This window comes from Ornithorhynchus anatinus, chromosome X5 (assembly GCF_004115215.2).
Source record: "Ornithorhynchus anatinus isolate Pmale09 chromosome X5, mOrnAna1.pri.v4, whole genome shotgun sequence".
Classification (NCBI taxonomy): Eukaryota; Metazoa; Chordata; class Mammalia; order Monotremata; family Ornithorhynchidae; genus Ornithorhynchus; species Ornithorhynchus anatinus.
In genome coordinates this window covers 38,245,743-38,271,689 of record NC_041753.1, presented here as the reverse complement: position 1 = coordinate 38,271,689, position 25,947 = coordinate 38,245,743, and the positions used below count along the sequence as shown (strand labels likewise).

General features: G+C 39.4%; 1 protein-coding gene and 1 non-coding gene across 4 annotated transcripts in view; both read left to right on the top strand.

The window, feature by feature from the left end:
* The window catches only part of LINGO2 (leucine rich repeat and Ig domain containing 2), a 900,663-nt gene that overhangs the window by 121,509 nt on the left and 753,207 nt on the right, over window positions 1-25,947 (top strand). The gene's annotated exons all lie outside the window — the stretch shown is intronic.
* Window positions 5,076-5,213, top strand: LOC114808495. The gene has a single exon (XR_003756343.1). It is a non-coding gene; the product is annotated as a small nucleolar RNA SNORA7 (small nucleolar RNA).

Sequence of the window (25,947 nt, the reverse complement as noted above, 5' to 3'; positions counted from 1 at the left end):
CCTATCAGTTATATCTTCACAACCTCTCTAGATAACCTTTCCTCCATCTAAACTGCTATTGTGCTTATCTAAGCACTTATCCTATCCCACCTTGACTATTGCATCGGCCTCCTCACTGACCTTCCTGTCTCCTGTCTCTCTCCACTCCAGTCCTTACTTCACCTGGTTGCCTGGATCATTTTCCTAAAAATTGTTCAATCCATGTCTACCCACTCCTCAAGAACCTCCAGTGGTTACCCACATACCTTTGCATCAAGCAGAAATTCCTTGCCATCAGTTTTAAAGCACTCAATCAGCTTTCCCCTTACTACCTTACTTTGCTGATTTCCTACTACAACCCAACGTGCATACTTCACTCCTCTAATTTCATCCTACTCACTGTACCTTGTCCTTGTCTAGCTCATCACCAATCTCTTGCTCATGTCTTACCTCTGGCCTGGAACATCGTCCCCTGCCCTGCCATAAGCTCCTTATGAAAACTTAAAATAACTCACTCCTTCCCTTCTTCCCCTTCCCTCCTCCCCTCCTTAACTTCCATCTTCAACTGCTCACTCTCCAATGGCTTCTTCCCTTCTGCCTTCAAACATGCCCGCATCTCCCCCATCCTAAAAAAACCCTCCCTTGAGCCCACAGCCCCCTCCAGTTATCTCCCTATCTCATTCCTACCCTTCCTTTCCAAACTCCTAGAGTGAGTAGTCTACACTTGCTGCCTTGAATTCCTCTCCTCCAACTCTCTCCTGGACCCCCTCCAATCTGGCTTCCGTTCCCTCCACTCCACTGAAACCACCCTCTCAAAGGTCACCAATGACTTCCTTCTTGCCAAATCCAATGGCTCCTACTCCATCCTAATCCAACTCGACCTCTCAGCTGCCTTTGACACTGTGGACCATCCCCTTTGCCTCAACACAGTATCCCACCTTGGCTTCACTGACTCGGTTGTATCCTGGGTTTCCTCTTATCTCTCTGACCATTCATTCTCAGTCTTCTTCGTGGGCTACTCCTCCCCCTCCCATCCCCTAATTTTAGGTGTTCCTCAAGGGTTAGTTCTTCATCCCCTTCAATTCTCCATCTACATTCACTCCCTTGGTGAACTAATTCGCTCCCACGGCTTCAGCTATCATCTCTACGTGGATGATACCCTATTCTTTATCTCCTCCCCTGTTCTCTCTCCCTCCCTCCACACTCTCATCTCCTCCTGCCTTCAGGAAATTTCTATTTGGATATCCTCCCACCACCTAAAACTCAACATGTCCAAGACAGAGCTCCTTATCTTCCCTACCAAACCCTGTCCTCTCCCTGACTTTCCTGTCACTCTGGATGGCACTACCATCCTTCCCATCTCACAAGCCCGCAACCTTGGTATCATCCTTGACCCCGCTCTCTCATTTAGCCCACATATCCAATCCGTCACCAAAGCCTGCCGGTCTCACCTTCACAACATCACCAAGATCCGCCCTTTCCTCTCCATCCAAACCGCTACCACGTTAGTACAATCACTCATCTTATCCCAACTGGATTACTGCATCACCATCCTTTCTGATCTTCCAACATCCTGTCTCTCCCCACCTCAGTATACTAAACTCAGCTGCGTGGATTATCATTCTACAGAAACGTTCTGGGAAAGTCGCCACCCCACTCCCCTTCAAAAATCTCCAGTGGTTGCCTAATCAACTTCCATATCAAGCGACTACTCATCACTATTGGTTTCCAAGCTCTCCATCACCTTGCCCCTTCTTACGTCACTCCCTTCTCACGTCACTCCCTTCTCTCATTCTACATCCCAGCCCACACACTCCACTCCTCTGGTACTAAGCTTCTCACTGTGCCTCATTCTCACCTGTCCCACCATCAACCCCTGGCCCACATCCTATCTCTGGCCTGGAATGCCCTCCCTCCTCAAATCTGTCAAGCAATCACACTTCCCCTCTTCAAAGCCCTACTGAAGGCTCACCTCCTCTAGGAGGCCTTCCCAGACTAAGCCCCCCTTTTCCTCAGCTCCCCCTTCTCTCTCCATCGCCCCAACTTGCTCCCTTTGGTCTACCCCCCAACCTCACAACACTTGTGTATATATGTACATATCTATAATTCTATTTATATTAATGCCTGTTTACTTGTTTTGATGTGTACATATCTATAATTATATTTACTGATGCTATTGTTGCCCATTTACTTGTTTTGATGTCTGTTTCCCCCCTTCTAGACTTTAAGCCCATTGTGGGCAGGGATTGTCTCTCCTTATTGCTGAATTTGTACTTTCCAAGCGCTTAGTATAGTACTCTGCACACAGTAAGTGCTCAATAAATATGATTCAATGAATTGAATGAAAGAATACATATACAACAAACCACCACTCTCCTCACTTTCATAGCTGTACTAAAATCACATCTCCTCCAAGAAGTCTTCCCTGACAAAGCCCTCATTTCCCCTACTCACTCTTCCTTTTGCTTTCTGGCTATGTGTTGGTGTGTGAACCCTTTATGCATTTGATATTCATTCCACCTTCAACCCTACAGCATTTATAGACACCTTCGTAATCCTTCGTAATTTTTTTTAAGGTCTGACTCTCCCTCTACACTGTAAGGTCCTTATTTTGTTTTATTCTCCCAAGTGCTGAGTACAGTATTCTGCACAGAGAAGGCACTTAATAAATACCATTGAGTGCAGTAAACAACCTGAATGCCACAGCTCTATTATATTAGACCATTCATGATTATATCCAGTAGTAGTGATTTTATATTCCTAATGTCTAAATATGGTTCTACATGTTATGGGATAATTTCAGAACCCACTTATCCTTCCATAAACATATTTCACTACTTTATCAGTGTAGTTGGTCATGAATTTGTGAGTTTGTGCTAATTGAAAAGTCCACCAACTAAAAGGTTGATATAGCTCATTTTCTTTCAAATGTATATTTTGAGGAAAGGGATGTCATTAATAGTAAATTCCATAATATTTTCTGGTGTCTATCATTGCCATAATGTATAAACCCAAGGTTATATTTAGAATTGAATGAAAAGTTTCACTCAATAAGGAAAAAAGTAAACATGCATAAAAAAGTGAATTTTACAGAACTTCAAAAGTAGGTTGAGATTAATGTTTTTAAGTTGCCATTCTTATTCAAAGTAACTGATGTTGATGTAAAGATAACTTCTCCCCCTAACCACCTTCCAGGTATGCATTTTACATGAATGTATTGAATAGCTGATTTTCACATAATTAGCAGAGTTTCCTTTAGAAATTCCTTTAGAAGTCTGGAACTTTTCCTTTAGCTCTGTTTTACCATTCATACAAACTTTGTAGAATGAGCTCTTGGATTTTTTTCCTAATAAACTCTTCATTTCCCTATGTGGAAGTTGGTTCCACAAGTACTCCAAATAGTTTGCTTTTAAATTATTTTATTGAATTGTCTAAATTGTGAAAAAGCATGAAGTCTATAGTCATAAAAGGAAAGGTAAAGAAACAAAATCTGTACTGTATCTTAGTATTATTTCCTTTTACTGCAGTTTCTATAGTTACAGTGTTTACCAGAACCAATTTCTTGAATTAACCAGATCTGGTTTCCAATTTGCATTTTGAGGACAATGGGAATCTTCCCTTGTAAACTACTTAAGACAAAGTTTAGACATATTTATAACAAATACCTGCTCTGCGCTATAGCTTTGTAATGCCTGTAAGGGGTCAAGAAAGAGGATGTGATGCCGTGTGATATAATTCAATCAAGTGATTACTTCTTCATACTTAGAAGGTGTAGATGTATAAATCATTGTAAAGGTCTGGATAATGAAGTGAACCAATTTTCTTTTATAACAAGTCCTAGTCATCTACTTGATCATTTTATAAGCATTAGTTTTTGTCGTTATCATGTTGTATATTAGTCTTTTTGAAAAGCAGATAGGAAGAGAGGAAACAGCCTGAAACAGGATGGATTTCCCCTGACAACTAAAAGTTCAGTAATAACTGTATTAAGTTTTGGGTTAGATTCAATTAGATAAGACGTAACCTCTGTTCCACACAGAGCTCACAGTCTAGGACAAAGAGAGAACAAGTATTTAATTCCCATTTTACAGATAAATAAATTGAGGTACTAAATCCCATTCCACCTTCACAATGTCGCCAAAATCTACCCTTTCCTTTCCATCTAAACTGCTCCTAGGTTAATACAATCACTTATCCTATCCCACCTTGATTACTGTGTCAGCCTCCTGCCTCTCCCCACTCCAGTCCATACTTCACTCGGCTGCCTGGATCATTTTTCTACAAAAAAATTCAAGACATGTTTCCCCACTCCTCAAGAAACTCCAGTGGTTGCCCATCCACCTGAATCAAACAAAAACTCCTCACAATTGGCCTTAAAGCACTCGATCACCTTGCCCCCTCCTACCTCACTTTGCTACTCTCCTACTACAACCCAGCCTGCACATGTCACTCTTTTAATGCCTACCTTCTCACTGTACCTCAGTTTCATCTATCTCACTGTCAACCCCTCACCCATGTCTTGCCTCTGGCCTGTAATGCCCTTCTTCTTCAAATCCGACAGACTCTCCCCACCTTCAAAGCCTTATCGAAGGCACATCTCCAAGAGGCCTATCTTGACTAAGCCGTCATTTCTTCTTCTTCCACTCCCTTTTGCATCACCCTGACATGCTCCCTTTATTCATTCCCCCTCCCAGACCCACAGCACTTACATATCTGTAATTTTTTTTATATTAATGTCTGTCTCCTCCTCTAGACTTTAAGTTCATTGTGGGCATGGAATATGGTTATCGTTCTATTGTACTCTCCCAAGCACTTAATACAGTGCTGTGCACACAGTAAGCACTCAGTAAATACAAATGAATGAATGAAAGTTATGTGCCTTGTCTAGAGTCACACATCAGACAAGTGGTGGAGCTGGGATTATAACCCAGGTCTCCTGTCTTCCAGTCCTGTGCTCTTCCCCTTAGGCCACACTGCTCATTTAGTGCAGAGCATTGTACTCAGGTACTTAATTTATACCTAGTGGAGGATTTTTGAGGAGAGCAGTGATATGTTCTTCCTGCAGTTTTCAAATATGTGCAGCTCTTTGTAGGATCACCTTCTCAGGGTCACAACTGGAGAGTTTCCAGTACTCTACCAGTCTCGGCTATGGGAGGGAGAGTCAAAGAGAAGCCTACCCATTCCATTCTTAGCTTGGCCAGTGGCTAGTGAGTGGAAGGCAATCTGCTACAAGTCAAAACTCTTCCATGCTGGGCAGCAGTTGCATGAGAGTCAAGGGAAGAGACTTAAGTTTAGTGCGTGGAAGGAGGCAATGGTAAACCACTTCTGTATTTTTACCAAGAAAACTCTGTAGATACACTACCAGAACAATTGCAGATGGAGAGCGGGGCATTCTGGGAGAGATGTGTCTGTAGTATCGCTATGGGTCGGAAATGACAGCATAAGACAGAACAAGTTTGTAGGATACACTGAACATGGAAAGGATGTGTATATCCACCCACAGATGTAGTGACCCAAACTGCATACTACTCTCAGTGAAAGCTTTCCATGGTTTTATAGAGGAGCAAACCACTACCTTGTTTTATTTTCTGTCTTGTTCAGTTAGGCTTTTTGCCATTGGCACAAAATAAAATCAGCATTGACTCTGAGTGAGATCTTCCCTCAGTCATGACTGATAGCTGATAGTCCATTAGGATGTAAATGAAATTTGAGACGCTTTCCTGAGAAGCATTACCTTACACTTGCTGTTTTTCAAGTTCATCTGCCATATTTTTTTTATTAAAAGAGAAAATGAATTGAGAAGATTATCTACAATAATACATGGTTATCAGTGATTCAAAAGATAAACATCTTAAGCGGTGTTAATTTATCAATTAAATTTTATTGTGAGTTCAAATTGTGCCTCTTTCAAGCTTGAAATTAAATTCAGCATTGTTTTGTTTTTAAACCACACAGATATTAAGTAATCATCTATTCTTTATCCTTGCCACAAGCATATGAATGACCTTTTGTTTTACTCATAGAAGAAGTGACCTTGGTTACTTTTTGAGATGGATTAGCTTAGTTTGTGGATAATATAGAAAATTCATGAATTAAAAATCAAAATGTTATGCAAATATTTCAGTAAGGCTGGAACTGTCTTATTTCAAAGCGGAAGCCAATAATTCTCAAGTAAATAGAATGTTTATATTAACCAAAGGATATACTTTGGGCAATATCTTTTACTGAAACAACCTATTAAATAGGTCTATGGAATAGATTACATTTGAAGTACAGATTTTTAGTTGGTACAATGACTTGGGAATCCTGACTTGGACAAAAAATACAAGGTTTAAGTGGTGAGATATATCTACAGCCATCTCCCTCACTGTTATCATAGCCAATGCAAAGTGATTCTCAGTACAGCTTACTTTATTAGGTGTTTGTTAGATTAATTTGTAAAAATAAGCAATAGCATTTTTGAGCATCTAGTATCTACAAAGCATATAGACTGTTTTATACAACAGATAGATGCAGTGGAAGTTTAAGATGCTGTGTAGATATTTATTTAGTGGCTTAGTAGGCTATTTAATTTTTTTTATTTTTTTAGCTGCAAACTCTGCACCTTTCAATTCAATTGAATCTAGTGCCTTAATTTTTAAAGGGATTAAATTAAGGGAATTCTCCTCAAGAAACAATATCTTAAGACTCTTAGAATCATTATAATGCAGGCTTGCAGAAAAGTAGAAAATTCTGTTTCAGCATTTATTCTAATTTCTGGATGGATTCTGTAAATTCTTTTCTCCAGTCTTCCCTACAACACAAAATGAAAGGAAACATTAACAGGGTTTTTTTAAATTATTCAACATATGCTCAATTCTACTATAATAAGAGGTTTATATTCTGGATGAACCCCTCGTTAAGGAGATTCTGCATTGAAGGATGCACACTTGGCTGTGCACCCGTGCACAATGATTTCTTCTGGTATCACATCATATTTTATCCAGATAGTCGTGTGTTATTGGAAGTACATTCCCCAATTTCCTAAAAATGTTCTATTGAAAAGAGAAGTGAAAACATGCACTGTGGATGAACTGAGTGTACTAAATAATTTTATATAATTATCGTATTAATTGCATTCAGAAACTGAACCACATATGGAAAGTATTCTTTCTGCAGATGGGCAGTGAGATTGGAAAAACTTGGGCAAATTTATAAATGCAGTCCTTTTAACATGAAATTTGAAATGCACTGCCTAACTTCTCTTAGAATTTAACAAGAAACTGAGAGTTTGATGCATCATACAAAAAAACATGACCCATTTCACAATAATATGCTAACTGAAAATCAGTTATTCTATCACTGCTATTTTTTTAAAGTTATATTTTCGTACGTGAATCACAAAGTCTGAATCAGCAGAACTTTCTAAATGTCCTTTCAGGGGGCCATGATTAAAAGGAAACTTTCTGAGCTTTAAGGACTTTCCAAATTAAATAAAACCCATTTGTACATTTTTTTTAACCTTGGAAATTTGGGAGCATCCAGCTTTCTCTACTTGCACATTATATTTAATAATACCTTGGGTTGATTAAGGAAAAGATTGTGCTTCTTTGGTGGTCATTTCTGTGAAGTAATGTAAAATCCTAAAACTTTAATCTTGTGTGCTAAAAACACCTGAAGCCCTTCCACATATAACCCCACAGGGAATATTCTAATTGAATATTTGTAAAAAGAAAAGCTTGTAAAGCACATCCTGTATTGAAATGTTCCATGCCCTAATGGAAGGAGCTTGGGCCTGGGAGTCAGGAGACTTGGGTTCTATCTCTGCCACTGGCCTGCTGTATGACATCTTTGGGCTTATGTTTCCGTATCTGGCCTGGAACACCCTCCCTCTTCATATCTGACAGACAGTTACTGTCCCCACCTTCAAAGCCATATTAAAGGCATGTCTCCTTCAAGAGGCTTTCTCTGACCAAGCCCTCATTTCCCCTTCTCCCACTCCCTTTTGCTTCACTTTGATTTGCTGCCTTTATTCACTCCTCCCTCAGCCCCACAGCACTTACGTACATATCCATAATTTATTTATATTAATGTCTGTCTCCCCCTCTAAACTGTAAGCTCATTGTAGGCAGGGATTGTAGATACCAACTCTGTTATATTGTTATATTGCACTCTCCCAAGTGCTTAGTACTGAAAAAGTAAGTGCTCAATAAATGAGATTGATTTATCTATAAAATTAAGATAAATTGTGAGCCCCAAATGAGACAGGGACTGTGGTCAGTTTTCTAAACTTGTACCTATCCTTTTTGTAGCACAGAGTAATCAATTAATAATCCACTGTATTTATTGAGCACCTAACAATAATAATACTATTGTTGGTATTTGTTAAGCGCTTACTATGTGCCAAGCACTGTTCTAAGTGCTGGGGTAGATACAAGGTAATCAGGTTGTCCCATAGTCTTCATCCCCGTTTTACAGATGAAGTAACTAAGGCACAGAGAAAAAGTGACTTGCCCAAGGTCACAGCTGACAAACAATGGAGCCAGGATTAGAACCCGTGACCTCTGACTCCTGAGCCCCTGCTCTTTCCACTAAGCCACGCTGCTTCTTGTGTGTGCAGGGCACAGTACTAAGTGTTTGGGAGAGTTCAGTACAATAGAGTTGGTAAACACATTCCCTTCCCACAAAGTGTTTTCAACCTAGATTAGAAGGCAGACATTAAATTACATTATAGATTGGAAAAATGGCTTGGTTTAAAGATATATACATAAGTGATGAGCGGCTGAGGGTGGACTGGATATTAAATGCTTAAAGGTAGAACGAGTAGGGAAAATGAGGGCTTTCTTGGTAAAGGTCTCTTGGAGAGGTGATTTTTAGAAGGGCTTTGAAGGTGGAAATAATGGTAGTCTGTCCTTTATGAAGGGAAAGGGAGCTCCAGGCCAGCGGAACAGTGTGGGTGAGGTAGACGAGATTGGGGCACAGAGAGACTGCTTGCTTCGGGGTCACTGTCCTCCCAGTGCTGTTCTTGGCTTCCTCAATTATCTGAACCTGTCTGGTTTAGTATTTCTGCAACAGAGACCACACCTTTTTAACCTTCCACCTGCTTGTTTCAGTCGCCTAGTGACAAGCAACCTTCTCAGGGTATCGTGAGATAATTCTTCAAAGAATTTGGAGGATTGCTTCTGGATTCTCTCCCATAGATCTGATGCTTGGATCATAGGAGCAAGCTCCAGACCTATTAGAAAGGTACTTGCGATGGGGAAGGGGTGAACCCTACCTGTTCACTCCAGTCTAAGGGACCAACCATACCTCTGCTTGGTTGGCTAATTGATTCTCAGAGGTCTCCTGACTCTGAGGAGCTGGACCTAGGATATTCAGAACAGAAAATGTCTGCCCTACTTCCTAAGGCCATGGTTTTCATTGGCTGGGGCAGCACCCCCTCCTCAATCCTCCGGGCCCCTGGACAGGCCGAAGGAAAAAAAGTTATCTCCTCCACTCTGAAACCTACTCCATCAATGTTTCCAGTTCTCCTGGAATCTATTGGGGTGAAAAGTCCCCTTCCCCACCTTTAGAGACTTGTCAGAAAAAATGAGCTTCTAAGTGAAGGGCCCCAATGAACAATTCATTATTGATGGAACTAAACTGGGAACATGCCCTGGGTAGCAATGTTCAGTTTATTGGTAGGACTGATTGGCTTTTATGGCTTTAGAGAAGCAGTGTGGCTCAGTGGAAAGAGCACAGGCTTGGGAGCCAGAGTCATGGGTTCTATTCCCAGCTCTGCCGCTTGTCAGCTGTGTGACCTTGGGCAAGTCACTTAACTTCTCTGTGCCTCAGTTACCTCATCTGTAAAATAGGGGTGAAGACTGTGAGCCCCACATGGAACAACCTGATCACCTTGTATCCTCCCCAGTGCTTAGAACAGTGCTTACAGTGCTTTGCACATAGTAAGCGCTTAACAAATGCCATTATTATTATTATTTATGGTTTTCAACAGACTTAAGATCATTACATGACTATCACTGACAATTCATGTCTAGGGCTTGAACGTCTACAAATCATTTAGCTTCCAGTCATCACCTTTTATGTTTGTGCCACTTTTTCGTGCAGTCTTTTTGCTTAATGAAGGTAAAATGTCAAAAGATTTGCACCAATATGTGTGAAGCAAATCATTACTCTGCCTCAGTCAAAATATCTCCACACTCTTAACAGTGTGAAGTATTTGATATTAGATGTTTAATCTGGGAGCACTGTAACACATTCAACTTCGGTTGTTTCCTTCTTGATTTTTCAGTCAAAAGTACATTTCTGTTGGCCTCAGGTCATTTTGAATGCTGTTTGTCACCCCAGAGAAAACTGTACAATTTTCCAAGTGACTTGCTAACCATGAAAACCAATTTTACATAATTTCCACCGTTCACTGAACTTTTCCCTAACAGGTACCCATGAAATGCTAGTTGTGGGCTTCTCCCGTACACTGTAATAATGGTAAATTTTTGTAGTGCATCCCTATGTTTTCTGACTTTTTCATTGTCCTCTATAGAAGTTGTTCTTCATGTATCTGATCATCAAGTTGTAGTTGTATTGCGCACTGTACTAAGAGTTTAGTTCTATGTAAGGGTTTTGAAATGCTTTTAGATCAAGCCAGAATCAAGTATGCTTTTGTGAAGGTCCACTGACGTTACATAGAGTACTTTGTTGCCATTTACAAATAAAATGCCTGGCCAACAAAATAAGTTAGTCATGGTGTTTTCAATTATCCACCATTTTCAGGAAGGTTCTTAAAATTGTTACCTTTCTTTAGTCCACTGAGTGCAGGAGTTGTCTTGCCATACCTGAAATTTGTTTTTTCTTTTGAAAAATCTTGAGGGAAAAGGTAGACCTTAAAGTTATTTAATAGAGCACTTTGCTCACACACAGTAGAAAAGTACAGTATTACTGTGTTGAAAGTGTTTAGTACAGTGGTCTGCACATAGTGCTCAGTAAATACCATTGATTGATTAAGACCAAAATGACAGATGTGAAAAAAATGTACTTCACAACATCCAGATGATGTGCACGCCTTAATTGTATCATGCAGTTGTTCAGCAGTGTCGAGTCAGGGCATACATGTCGGGCAGTACATGACTGAATGCCACTGTCAGCCTGAGCAATGTACCTTCAATTTGTATATGGGGGAAAAAGGATTCCCATCCTATTCTCAAATGCATTTCCTTTCCATTTGAGATTTTGAGCCAATTATTTAATGTATTGTTCGATATGCCACTTGGCAGGCCCCATGATCAAAACTATTGAAGCATTGTCCTCTAGGATTACAATACTCCTGATTAAAATAAAATCTGTACTCAGGATATGGATCATTGAACCCCAGAGGTCAGTGGGGCACAAGGATTGGGGAATATTCTCCCTCTGATTTAGATTATGAGCCCATGTGAGACAGGGACTGTTTCTGACCTGATTACCTTGTATCTATCCTAGTGGTTAGAATAGTGACTGGCACATAGTAAGTGCTGAACAAATACCATCATTATTGTTATATTTGAAACCCATTTTGAAATAGGGAAAATATAGGTCTGGAGTAGTAATATTAAACCTATGGGTTGTGAAAGTTATTTCAGTTTTCACACAGGCAATCCTCCCTGTTTATTTTGGCACTTTACAATCCTTCTCTTCTTCTGTGCCCAGAATTCTTAGTCTGTGGCTATGAACCCTGACAGGACATATTGTCAAATGCAGCATCTGACTATGGAGTTTTAAAATGTGTTTTATCAGCCCTGGCATCTGGGGGTTCATCTGCCTTTCTGGCAGACTTCTCATCAGGCCTCCATGCCTGGCAGTACTCTTAACTAATCTGGAAACATAAAACCCTCGTGGTGCTGCCAGGGGCCAGTTTGCACATGGTTCTTGTATTCATAGAGGTTATTGTTCTTTTTGGCTTTCTCTTTGATTGTGAGGAATTATTTCACCCTACCATGTCTAATTAAATAATAGGAAAGCCTTTCAAATAGACTATTTCAAATGGGATCAATCACCTGAATCTCTTTTGAACTAGTAGCTTCAGAAGGGCCTCTAGAATCTTTACCTTTTGAAAAGGTTTCTGGAGATGGATTGAATTCTTAGAGGATACTTTAGTCAGTTGACTAGTCAGTGGTACTAAAAGGACTACAAGACACATCCCTTCTGCTCAAGTAGCTTAGTTAGGTGTGACCACATCTGGGAAGACTAATGCATTAGCTGTTGATGCATTAGCTTTTAGTGATGCCTTTATCTTTTGCCATCATGATCCTCCTGAAGTCTCAGCTCTAAAATAAGTACCATTCATGATTGACACACCCCAGGCTAAACTGTTTATTTCTGCTATGTCCTACCTGACCTTGTGTTGCACCTTTGATTTCAGGTACTACTTTGAAGCTAATCCACCTTTATGGACAGCAATCCTGATGTTTGGCCAATTCCTCAAATATTGGTTGTTTTAGATGTGGTTTACAAAACAATTATTCCCTTTCTTTAGTCTACCTGAGCTCCATTTGGGCATTGTTAGCTAAGAGGGAAAGAGAGGAGGAAGCAGGGTGGATCAGGGTCCTGCCTGGGTTACTTCATGGGAAATCTGTGGGCAAAAAGAAGAAATACTACCTGAAAAGCTCACCTAGACCTATCCTTGGTTACACCCCATCCTCTGCCTTCCCAGAGACCACTCAGTATTCCCCACCTTTCCTGGAAATGAACAGTCCCAACAGTTGGATTTGGACTGCTCGCCTCTTCCCACCTTATTCCCAGCAAAGAAAAATGCTGCAGGATTTTTGTGGGGCTTCATGACCAGCTCAGAATCACCTCCTGTGCCTGGGCCTAATTAAGGGTTCCAATCCTTAGGCAGGGGCTGGAGAGTATTTTCTGCTTCCCCTCCACTTGCTTGCAGTTTATTATTAGACTTTTCAAGGCATTAAAATTCTTTCAGGCTCTCTCTACCTTTCACCCCGAACTCCAGTGATCACATCTAAAATGCTCCCCTCCCCTCCATCTCCTACAATTTCTGATATCCCTTTTCCCAGAGAGTTTTTGCTTTTGCTCTGGATGAAGCATGGGACTAGTAGTCAGAATATCTGGGAAATAAAGTGTCTTTTGCCATGAGAAGGAACATGTACTGAGTGCCCATCCTGTCCACCTATTGCGGTGAGATTCCCAGGGATGATGTCAGTGATGGAGGGGATTCAACAGGCAGATTTTCTGACCAATCAGATCTGTCCTGGATGTGGCAAGCACATAATAAGCCAATTGGCCCACCTTTGGGAGCCAATCAGAGGAGGAAGTGAGAGGGGAAAATTGTAAATGGATTTTTCATTGGAAGAATCTGAACAGCAAAGATTTCCCCAAAACCTTTAACTTGTCTTGGTGGTCATAGGCTAGCAAATTTCAGTCCTTTCATGTATATTTTCAGGTGACAATTGTGACCAGTAAAACCTATTTATGAGCCTTTTAATCACTAAAAGGGGTTATGATAAGAAAATGGAAAATAATAATGAAAGAATGAGAGGACCCACAAATGTTAGAGTGAAAGAACAAAAAAAGAACCCTTAGATGGAAGCAAGGCAGTAATCAGTACAAATGTCTTGTCTATACTTTGACTAAAATATCAAACAGTTATTGTACCCAAAGTAAAGCAACAGATTGCACAAGCTTTGTAAGTAAATTTATGCTAGAGTAGAAATATGATTGAAGATAGACTGGGACACCAAGCTTTGGTTCAGACAAAAGGCAGCATTTGTCATTCACTTCTTAGAGAGTTTATGACTTGATTCATTTATTTATTCAATCATATTTATTGAGTGCGTCACTGTGTGCAAAGCACTGTACTAAGCTCTTGGGAAAGTACAATCCAACAATAAACAGACACATTCCCAGCCCACAACGAGCTTGCAGTCTAGAGGACAAGCTTATAGTCCAGAAGATGAGCTTCAAAAAAGAGGAGATTCATAACTCAATTCTCATATCCTGAAAGTTGTTTAACTTTTTATCTGCCAATTATTTCCTTTAAATTGAGGTTCTTTAGTACATTCCTAAGAAGTGACTTTTAATTTAAATGATATCTCTTTATCTAAGCCTTTGTCTAGTTTTCCCAGTTATTTTGTCTTGGTATCTTGACATGCTAAGTCTCCTGGTCCAGCATTGTGCAAAGGGCTCAGGAAAGTACACAGATTTTTATTGATACAATCCCCAGCCCACGAGGGGATCATAGTATGAGGGTGGAGTCAGGCACATAAAATTAAAATCAGTAACAAGTTAAATAAAGCAAATTGGAAACAACAGTTCATTTTTCATTTCCTAAGGCTTCTCTCTGTTCTGTAATTCATACCACCCTGATCAAGCTTTCAGAATATTTCCAAGGGAAGGGAGTGAGTCTTCTTTACTATTATGTCTACTGGGGCCCTTTTTACATTAACCATGGCAGAATCCAGACCACAATGGACACATAAAAAGACTTGTGTTGTCATATTTGATGTTATGTTTTCACTAGGCCATACTCAGAGGAGCAGTTGTGATTTAGTGGAAAGAGTGCAAGTATGGGAGTCAGAGGACCTGGGTTCTAATTCAAGCTCTGCCACTTGCCTGCCGTATGACCTTGGGCAAGTCACTTAACTCCTCTGTGCTTTAGTTTCCTCACATGTAAAATGAGGATTCAGTACCTGGTCTCCCTCCAACTTAGAATGTAAGCCCTATTTGGAAGAGGGACTGTATCTAATCTGATTAGTTGAATCTACTCCAGTCCTTAGAATGATGCTTGACACACAGTAAGCACTTAGAAAACACCATAATAATATTTAGGGCACCTGATACTGTTGTCTCTTATTCCTTGTGAAGCTTTTGTTCATCAAGTCACTTCTTTTTTCTTTTAATCAATATGCCATGCTGGTCTATCCTCTGTATTAGACTACAGTGTTCAGCTGCAATCCAGCATCATTTGAGGCTTTGTTTTATTGTGTCCCTAGTCTGAGGCTTTGTTTTCCTGTTGAAGTAGGACTGGATTTACTACTCAGCCCAATTTAATTCTAATGAAAATGGGGAAAGTGGCAGAAAAGACAAGTTCTACTTTGCCTTGACTAGTCAAACTATCCAAAAGTAGCATTAGGAACTCTTGATGAACTTTTCAGGAGTGTAAAACTGCTAAATATATAACAAGGCAGATACAAAAGTAGAATACTAAGTAAGATATAGGTCACAAGAATGAGAATTGCTATATAAATATAATTATTGCATTATCGCTCTTCCATTTCATGTGTGACAATGCTATTTCTGCAAGTGTTGAAGGATAATTTTTAAAGTCATCTTTAAAATGAAAATACCACAGTGGATTTGGGGAAGGAATTAAGAGAAAAAAGGATCGTATGATTAACCAATACTGATCCTGGCTCAAAGCATCTCCTGAGGCTAAATATACACATAGTTAGAGTTTTGTTTTGTGCTACAGCTTGTCATTATTCTTGTGGAATTATCTTGTGCTAATATTGTTATTGTCATTAAATTGAAAACTGGATGGGGAAAGGGAAAAACAGACACATTATAACATGTTTTTCTCCTTTGGTGATTCAATTTTAAATGGCTTATTCAAGGAACCCCTTGAAAACAAATGCTTTATTCATTAGCCTGTCATGTTATTTGAATCACCTCTAAGCATTCCCTTCCACACTTCATATGGTGTATATTCATATAACTCTGTAGTAATAAAGTGAGCTGTCACTTGCAAATGTCCTATCTGGAAACAATTCATTTTTATGATGATATAGGAGCATTACCTTTTATACCTTTCCCAGGTAGAAACAATTTGGTTATAAGTAAATCCTTGCAAACATGTTTTTCATTTTCTTTCATTGGGAGCTTCCCAGAATTCTCTAAGTGAAAAAAAAAAGATTTCTTGAAGTATGTAATAAGCAGTAAATAATTCACCCTTCAAAAATGTATTGTATTCTGTATTTCTATTATTAAGTTGCTAGAAAGTGGAGGCATTAAAGTAACTTGTTCCAAGTACTAAAAAAAGCCTGGATAATTAAACAACAAAATCTTATATTTCAAAAGATACTAAGATGTATATGTATCCAAAAATGTGAATCTAAAAATACATTTAAACAGCATTACGATTGCTATGTTACACATTTGCGTTTAACCTATTCAGCCTCCCTCCCAATTTTGAAATAGTTACTCTTTCCTTTTTTTACAGAATTGGTATTTTTTAAGCACTTACTATCTGACAGGTATTGTACTAAGCACTGAAGTGAATGCAAGCTTATCAGGTTGGACCCAGTCCCTGTCCCACATGAGACTCACAGTCTTATTTCTCATTTTACAAATGAGGTAACTGAGGCACAGAGATGTTAAGTGACTTGCCCAAGTTCATGCAGCAGGCAAGTGGCAGAGCTGGACTAGAACCCAGGTCGTTCTGACTTTCAGGCCTTGTGGTCTCTCCACTAGCACACTGCTTCTCTGCTGCTATTAATGGCACCTGTCATCCAGTAGGCCTTCCCTGACTAAGCTTTCAGTTCCTCTTCTCCCATTCCCTTTGCAATCACCCTTGCATTTGGAGTCACTCCTTTTTATTCACCCTTCCCTCAGCCCCACAGCACTTACGTACACATCCATAATTTATTTATTTGTATTAATGTCTGTCTCCGCCTCTAGACTGGACAGGGAACTTGTCTACCAACTCTGTTATTTTGTACTCTCCTAAGCACCTAGTACAATGCTCTGCACACAGTGAGTGCTCAATAATTATGATTGACTGATTACTAAAAATTTGGCACTGGCAGATTTTGGTAGATAAATGTTCCTCAACTCTTTGGATAGAAGAGTAGGAAGTATTAGAAACATAGGGGCTGAGATGGGTTCCTGAAGTAAAAAAAACTTATTCATTATCTAAATTGCTTTCTTTGCTGTTAAACAATAGACTGTCTTATCAGCTCCCTGTATGCCTTCCCCATATCCAAAACATTGCAATAAGATTGAAATTAGGCAAACAGATTGAGATTGTTTCTTAGTTGAGTGATAAAGTTATCTATTGGTCTCTAAGGTAATGATTGATCTGTAACCCTTCAGAAACTGAATTTTATCACAGTTCTATTGAGAGCTCTGCCTCTCCCTCATCTCTTTTGTCTCTCCCTCTCTCTCCTCTCCCTCTCCTATTCCCTCCTCTCTTCTCTCCCTCTACCCCATCTCTTTCCTCATCTCCCCCTTACACTTGCATTAGTTTACTTCTCCTATTTTGATTATGGTTCCTTTTGTGGTTTATCATTTATTGCCTATACATTGCATGCCTTCTTCCTAATGTTAATCTAACAGTGTAAATCAAGTACAAATGAAATGCAGTGGAAACCTCTTACTACTCAGCCCAGTTTAAGTCTAATGAAAATGGGGAAAATGGCAGAAAAGACAAGTTCCACTTTGCCGTGACTAGTCAAACTATCCCAAGAGTATTCATTCATTCATTCATTCAATAGTATTTATTGAGCGCTTACTATGTGCAGAGCACTGTACTAAGCGCTTGGGATGAACAAGTCGGCAACAGATAGAGACAGTCCCTGCCGTTTGACGGGCTTACAGTCTAATCGGGGGAGACGGACAGACAAGAACAATGGCACTAAACAGCGTCAAGGGGAAGAACATCTTGTAAAAACAATGGCAACTAAATAGAATCAAGGCGATGTACAATTCATTAACAAAATAAATAGGGTAACGAAAATATATACAGTTGAACGGACAAGTACAGTGCTGTGGGGATGGGAAGGGAGAGGTGGAGGAGCAGAGGGAAAAGGGGAAAATGAGGCTTTAGCTGCGGAGAGGTAAAGGGGGGATGGCAGAGGGAGTAGAGGGGGAAGAGGAGCTCAGTCTGGGAACGCCTCTTGGAGGAGGTGATATTTAAGTAAGGTTTTGAAGAGGGAAAGAGAATCAGTTTGGCGGAGGTGAGGAGGGAGGGCGTTCCAGGACCGCGGGAGGACGTGGCCCAGGGGTCGACGGCGGGATAGGCGAGACCGAGGGACGGTGAGGAGGTGGGCGGCAGAGGAGCGGAGCATTATGAACTTTTCAGGATTGTGAAACTGCTAAGTATAATAATAATGTTGGTATTTGTTAAGCCCTTACTATGTGCCGAGCACTGTTCTAAGCGCTGCGGTAGCTACAGGGTAATCAGGTTGTCCCACGTGAGGCTCACAGTTAATCCCCATTTTACAGATGAGGTAACTGAGGCCCAGAGAAGTTAAGTGACTTGCCCACAGTCACACAGATGACAAGTGGCAGAGCCGGGATTCGAACCTATGACCTCTGACTCCCAAGCCTGGGCTCTTTCCACTGAGCCACGCTGCTTCTCTAAAACAGGGCAAGTACAAAAGTAGAATACTAAATAATATATAGGTCCCAAGAATGAGAATTGCTATATAAATATAATTATTGCATTATCACTCTTCCATTTCATGTGTGACAATGGTATATCTGCAAGTGTTGAAGGGTAATTTTTAAAGTCTGAAAATACCACACTGGATATGGGGAAACCTCGTATTTTTTATACACAAGAAAAGCTTCAATAGTGAATATCAAAGGCAAATTAAGCCCTACCCCAGCGCTTAGAACAGTGCTTGGCACATAGTAAGTGCTTAACAAATACCATCATTATTATTATCATCATTATTATTATTAAAGAGGATGTGGCAGTTTTTCAAGCAGGAAGGTATGAGAATAGACTGCAGGATAGTGATTACAAATGAGAGAAAAGGGTGAATCACTGTAATACAACAGGATGTAGAGAAAATTAAATGTGGAAAGTAAATTCGAGAGAAGTCAAAGGTTGAGGTTGTAAGCACACCTCAAAACACCACCTTAAAATGCCATTCTCAGACCCCCAAAGCTTTCACCCAAGCTCTCACCTTACATCAGCATGGCTTAGTGGAAAGAGCACGGGCTTGGGAGTCAGAGGTCGTGGGTTCTGATTCCTGCTCTGCCACTTGCTAGCTTTGTGACTTTGGGCAAGCCACTTAACTTCTCTTTGCCTCAGTTACCTCATCTGTAAAATGGGGATTAAGACTGTGAGTCCCACATGGGACAACCTGTTTACCTTGTATCTACCCCAGCACTTAGAACAGTGCTTGGCACATAGTAAGTGCTTAACAAATACCATCATTATTATTATCTTTTTCTTTCTCCTTGAATTAATAAAGACATAAGCTACTTGCTTCTTGGAAATATTTATAATTTTTTGAAACTTCTGCTGTTTGGCCGAGTTGTCATAAGTAAGCAAGTCACCAACTTTGCCTATGAACCATTAATATTCTTTTTCAATAGGTTATGACTGTACCAAATTATTCAATTTCCTTACTTAGCTCAGCTGAGAATAAGATTTTTAAAAAGATTTATGAAGAGACCCATGAGTCATAACTGCCATTAAAATATAGTATATTCTTTCATTGCTGCTGACTGAAAATAAAACTACAATTTCATTACTAATCTGTAATAACATCCAAGATTAAGAACAAATCTATCAAGATTATCTTTCAGGGTGTATGATTCCATTTAACTGTTCTGTAGGATATTGAAAATGCAGAGTGATAAAGGAAAGGGGTCAATCTCTGAAATATTATAGAGGAAGAGTGAATAGAGATAGTAAATCAATCAATTAAATGGTGTTTATTGAGCACTTACTGTGTGCAGGAGCATTGTACTAAGTTGCTTGGGAGAATACAACAGAGTTGGTAGACATGGTCCCTTCCCACAAGGAGCTTTTAATCTAGAGTGGAGAAAATATTAAATCCGGTATGCATTTACCGGGTTTCATAATTGGCTAAGTAGTGAAGTGTAATATTATCTTTGAATCATGACTAAGATTATGAATTTGCTGAGGGCTGCAATGATATTCAGACCTTAAATTTATATTACACTGTCATTTTCTCAAGCACTTCTTCACCAACATCTTATTTGTTCTCACAACATCCCTAATAATAATGTTGGTATTTGTTAAGTGCTTACTATGTGCCAAGCACTGTTCTAAGCGCTGGGGTAGACATAGGGGAATCAGGTTGCCCCACGTGGGGCTCACAGTCTTAATCCCCATTTTACAGATGAGGGAACTGAGGCACAGAGAAGTTAAGTGACTTGCCCACAGTCACACAGCCGACAAGTGGCAGAGCTGGGATTCGAACTCATGAGCCCTGACTCCAAAGCCCATGCTCTTTCCACTGAGCCACTCTTCATTTTCAGTTTTGATACAGCATTATCTCAGGTTTTGTTTTTACTGTGCCCTTAAAACATTTCCACTGTCCTTATTTTCCGGTTTCCGAATTCCAGTTTGCCATACAGCAGTTGTTTGGGAATCTGCTGTCATTCATTCTCCTCACATGTCCTATTGCATGCATATAGCTTTGGTGCTAGGAATCTGCTTTCATTAGAAGGCCATGTGGTGTCAAAATTAACTTTTGTATGCATGCACATAGCACTGGTCAATGTGTAGATAATATATTTTTCCTTAAGTTTTCCTTAAAATAAGAGGTGTCAAGAATGCAACCCTCAAATTATAGGAGATTTGTGTTCGCAAGGGGACCTGTTTCCCCCTTTAAAAGATTTAATCAATACATTAGTTCCAAGTCTTTGTGTTATGCCACATTGAAAAGGAGTTTTACCAAAGCAGCTTTTAGTAGGAAATCACAACACTAAAGTTTGTTAAGATGTCAGTAGATCTTTAAGAATTTAAGAATGAAGTGACAGACTGGATTAAGATAGTAAGACTGCCAGGTGTTTACTACGCCATTACTCCCAGATCTGGTCAGGTAAGCATCTTGCTTTATTTTCAACATTCTCTTTAACGTTTTCATTTGCATCCTGTATAGAAGAACTGTGAAGGGACAAAATATTTAGGCTCAAATAATAGAGGCAATTGCAGACCTTTGTTCAGATTTGGAGTTAGCTCTTTGTAGTAAGAGTCATTGGATATTTTAACAATAGGAAACATAATGTGGTTGATTTAAAAACTTCTAAAAAGAATAAGGAACATTGTGAAAAGAGAGATAGTTAAATATTTTAAACTTAACAAATATTGATAATTGTGGTATTAATAATAATAATTATGGTATTTGTTAAGCACTTACTATGTGCCAAGCACTGTTTTAAGTGCTGGGGTAGATAAAAGATAAGCAGGTTGTCCTACATGGTACTCACAGTCTTAATCCCCATCATCCAGATGAGGTCACTGAGGCACAGAGAAGCTAAGTGACTTGCCTAAAGTCACACAGCTGACAAGTGGCGGAACCAGGATTAGAACCCATGACCTCTGACTCCCAAGTCCGTGCTCTTTCCGCTAAGCCATGCTGCTTCTATTTGATAGGTATTTGCTATGTACCAACTTCTGTACTAAGCTCAGGTGTAGATACAAAATAATCAGTTCAGGCAAGTCACAGAGTCCCTGTCCCTCATGGGGCTCACAGTCTAATGGAGAGGAAAGCAGGTATTGAATACCACTTTACACTTAAGATAACTGAGGCATAGAGAAATGAATGATTTGCCTAAGGTCTTACAATAGGCAAATAGCAGATCTGGGATTAGAACCAGGTCCTCCATACCTTAAAGTTAAAATATACTTAAAACCTATAATACTAATTTGCATATTTCATTTGTTCAATTTGCCATGTTTCCAACTTCATACTTTCCCTTATATTTAATCAATTTTACTCAGGATGAAATTTAAAAATAACATTTTAACCAATTTCAACTGCTGTCCATCTGGGGAAATGATGCATTGACATCAAAGAAGTTGTGTTTCAGAAAGGAAAACTTAATGATGCACACCAGCTGGAACCAAGCAGCTTCCCTCTGTGTCTACTCCTTCTTCTACAACTTCCAACTGAATTGAGATAAAGAGTGAAGAAATAAAGAATTGTTGTTGCCAAAAATACCCAGTGGGAGAAAGGAAATTGCTGTTACACTGCAAGCAGGCTTTTTTATTTTAGAAACATATTTGAATAACAATAAAGAAGTAATTAGTGATATGAGGAGGTTTGCTGTAGATTGTTTTCAGGCATAAAAACATGTCATGTTTTGACCATAATCGTTGCAAGTTTATTGGCTGCTTTCTGTCTGCTGAGCATTGAGAATTTGTAGGGAAGCTGGGAAGTTGTTTCCAGCCAATGTAGAAGTCAGAATCCTGGGAGTAATGTTAAACAAGTCAAATGGAAAATAAACCAGAGTACATTTTTATACAGCATGCTGTTCCTACAGGCACTGATGTGGAGTACACATTGTTTTCGGGTTTTATTCCATGTTGTTTCTGTAGAGAAAGGCCACAATAGGACACCCCAATTCTTGTGCTATAAATCACCGCAATTTCCAATTAGGAGAAAACTAAAGCATTAGACTGTGATCAGGTAGGTTTAAATAATTAAATCACTTTAAATCCCCACAAATTCATAATTAAACTAAGGTGAAAGAAAGCCTTACCATGAAGTTCTGAAGGTCCAAAGGAAAGCAAAATATTTAGCATCCCACCCAGTAACAAGTTGTCTTGCTACTATAGTTTTGTATTTGCTTGTGAAAATATGGATGCCTCTTTGCCCTTTAACTTCACCTTTTAATTGTCCTTTTCATCCAAACTTAAGCACCCGAGCCTGTGCCACAGTAGGGTGTAAAGAATATATTAGTATTTCTCAACTTTGCTTTAAGAAAAATCATTTTCATGGTGCAGGGATGTTTTTAAAAAAATTGGACCAAAACCTGGAATAGAAATAAATATACTGAACTGTGACTACCAGATATGCCCAGAGAGAGCATTGGTTGATTTCAAAACTGTTTTTATGATCAGAGGATTCCAGAAAATGGTCAATAAGGTAGAGACATTCGATGATCTTAAAACCTCTACTTGCACATGGAGGTTCTCACGTCACATATAATAATAATAATCATAATAATGGTATTTGTTAAGTGCTTACTATGTGCCAAGCACTGTTCTGATATTTTTATTGTATGATTATTAAGGTAGTTTCCAAACTGTATGTTGCTGCCTGAAACTATATTGGCTGATACCACAGAAGGGTTTCGTGTGTGGTGTCCTTTGCATCGTCTTTGGATTCTGAAGTCAAATTAAACTTTCATTTATCATGGATTGCTACTGCTACGCCATAAATCAATGTGTTTTAAATGTGTGTGGTAATGTTTAACTGTAGCAATAAAAACTAAACTGGTTAAAATAAGCCACTTCATTTCTAGTGCCATGGTAGGTAGACCTATATTGTCTCTGCCTTAGAATGTATTAAAACAATTACTAGAGCTATTTCTGTCATAATTGTTTGAAGAGGTGTCTAGGGGAATATCCCAACAATCTTTGCTTGAAAAGAACAAGAGTTCTAAAATGAATGTGGGAGGAGGGTAGGGGTTGGGGGGTTGGCTTGTGTTGAGATGCAAAAAGACAACATGGTTTTGAATCATTGCTAGGCTGTGTAGGCAAGCCAATTTTTCAAGAGGAATTGCTGTAAATGTTGTCATTCTGATGCTCCTTTAGTCAGTAGTGTTCAAAAATGTATAAATGTTGGCTCATTATGACTTATGACTGCAGAGTGTACAAGGGTTCTTCACTTTAGAAAATGATACTATTGACAGTGGGATGTTATTCATGTGTTTGTGTGACTGATAAGCCCCTCCCACGTTGTGTGCATGTCAAGACAGTCCTTTCGTGCCACATAGGGCCTTCCACTTGGCATTCCAGACTTTGCTTTGGGAAGTAGCCAGACAAGAGGTTTTAGGCTAAATATCGCCCAAATTAATTTGCTTTAGCTTCCATTTTACCCTAGGTATAGTTTAAACAGAGAAAAATAGTTTACCACATGGAATTCTTCTTATGGTATACTCTCTCGAGTAGCTGAACAGCCCTGCAGTGAGACTGTAAGCTTGTTGTGGGCAGGGAATGGTCTGTTTATTGTTATATTGCACTCTCCCAAGCGCTTAGTAAAGTGCTCTGCACACAGTAAGCACTCAATAAATACTATTGACTGACTGACTGAAGCTTCATTTCCCCTCAGGAAACTTGGCCTGCCCTGAGAGATGTGAGGCTTACCCACTATTGTCTAAGGAGCCAATCTCCTCCTTGAATGCCTCAATAGCTTCTAGGAAGTGAGGGTAAAAGAAAAGCCATGGGGCTTGTAGTCTGTTTAGCCTTCCATAAAGTTCTTTCACCGCGCATGTTTTGAGAGGACTTTACAGCACACTGCTTCAGATATGGCCTTGCTCTCTTTCAGATGTCACCACTGAAAGGGAGTGCTGTTCACACAGACATGGCCTTTAATAGAGCTATATTCAGAAAAGCTGCAAAATGAATAATGTGACTGATACTTGCCTATTAAATCCCCATTCGTTTATTGTTTAGAAATGGTAGCCACATAGGACAGGAACTGTTTCCAGTCTGATTATCTCGTATCTCTCCCAGAGTTTAGAAAATGTTTGGCCCATAATAATTGTGGTATTTATTACATGCTTCTTGCTATGTGCCAGGACTGTACTATGCGCTGGAGTGGATACAAGCAAACAGGTTGGACACAGTCCCTGTCCCACGTGGGGCTCACAGTCTCAATCCCCATTTTTCAGAGGAGGTAACTGAAGCACAGAGAAGTAAAGCGACTTGCCAATGGTCACACAGCAGGCAAGTGGCAGAGCTGGGATTAGAACCCATCATCTTCTGACTTCCAGTCCTGTGTTCTATCCACTATACTAAGATGTTTCTCAATAGTAAGCAACCACTTATTAAATACTCTTACTGTTGTTACCGTTATTGAAAGTGGATGCTTTGTAGAAGAGTGTAAGGTGGCCAAGTGAAAGCCTAGGAGTCAGGAGTCAGTCTTGCAGAGACCTTGGACAAGTCACTTAACCCCCTAGTTACCTTAATTTTCATATGTGAGGGCATTTTACTAAGGTTAAGTAGTTTGCTTGAGCTCAGCAAATGTGAAAATTATGAAGAGGGGATTGCAACTCTTAGCACCTAAATTCCTACCATGTTTATTTTATCACATGACTACCTTCAAAGGGAAGGCTGTAACCTATTAATTGCCTCTCTTTAAAAAAAATTCTTCATTTTTTAGAAGATGATCATGGGGATTTGCATTGAACCTTGAATTTAAGGAGATATGAGCTAAAGGAGATATTGATGTGAATGCAACACTATAATTATTTAAAAAAGTGATGATGTGTAATTATGTGAAAAGTAAATACTCAACACAGTGTAAAATACAGTACTATTTTAATGTTTAAGGTTTTAAGTGGTGAGAGTGGGTGGGATTGATTGCATTAAAACCCTTGATTATTTTGTTTAAATATTTTTCAGTTAAAAAACTGTTAAGCAGATTTATTTTAAAAGATTTTAATGACTACCGGTCATTAGAAGTAGAGAAGCAGCATGGCCTAATGGAAAGAGCACAGGCATGGGAGTCAGAGGGCCCGGGTTCAAATCCCAGCTCCCCCACTTGCCTGCTGTGGACCTTGGGCAAGACACTTAACTTTCCTGTACCTCAGTTGCCTCAGTTAGTAAAATGGAGATTAAGACTGAGCCCCATGTGTAGCCCTCCTCTAGACTGTAAACTCATTGTGGGCAGGAACTTGTCTGATAACTCTGTTACATTGTGCTATTCCAAGCACTTAGTACAGTGCTCCGCACAGAGTAAGTGCTAAATAAATACCATGAATTGACGACTGATTGATGTAGACTGGTTAGCTTGTATCTACCCCAGAACTTGATACAGCACATAGTAAGCGGTTAATAAATTACATTAAAAATATTTTTACATCCAACTAGATATTTATGGTGGTTATAAATCTTTCAAAAGAGCATTTTTATTTCAAAAGCAAGCACAGCCTTACAGATTTTCATTTCCCAAATTGTTTTTTTTTTAAGAAACTATGCAAAAGCTAGTTCTTCCATAATAGTTGTATTTTGATTGAAGAAGGCAATTCATTTTTCCTGGAATGGACTGACTTTGAGCAAGGGCTAAA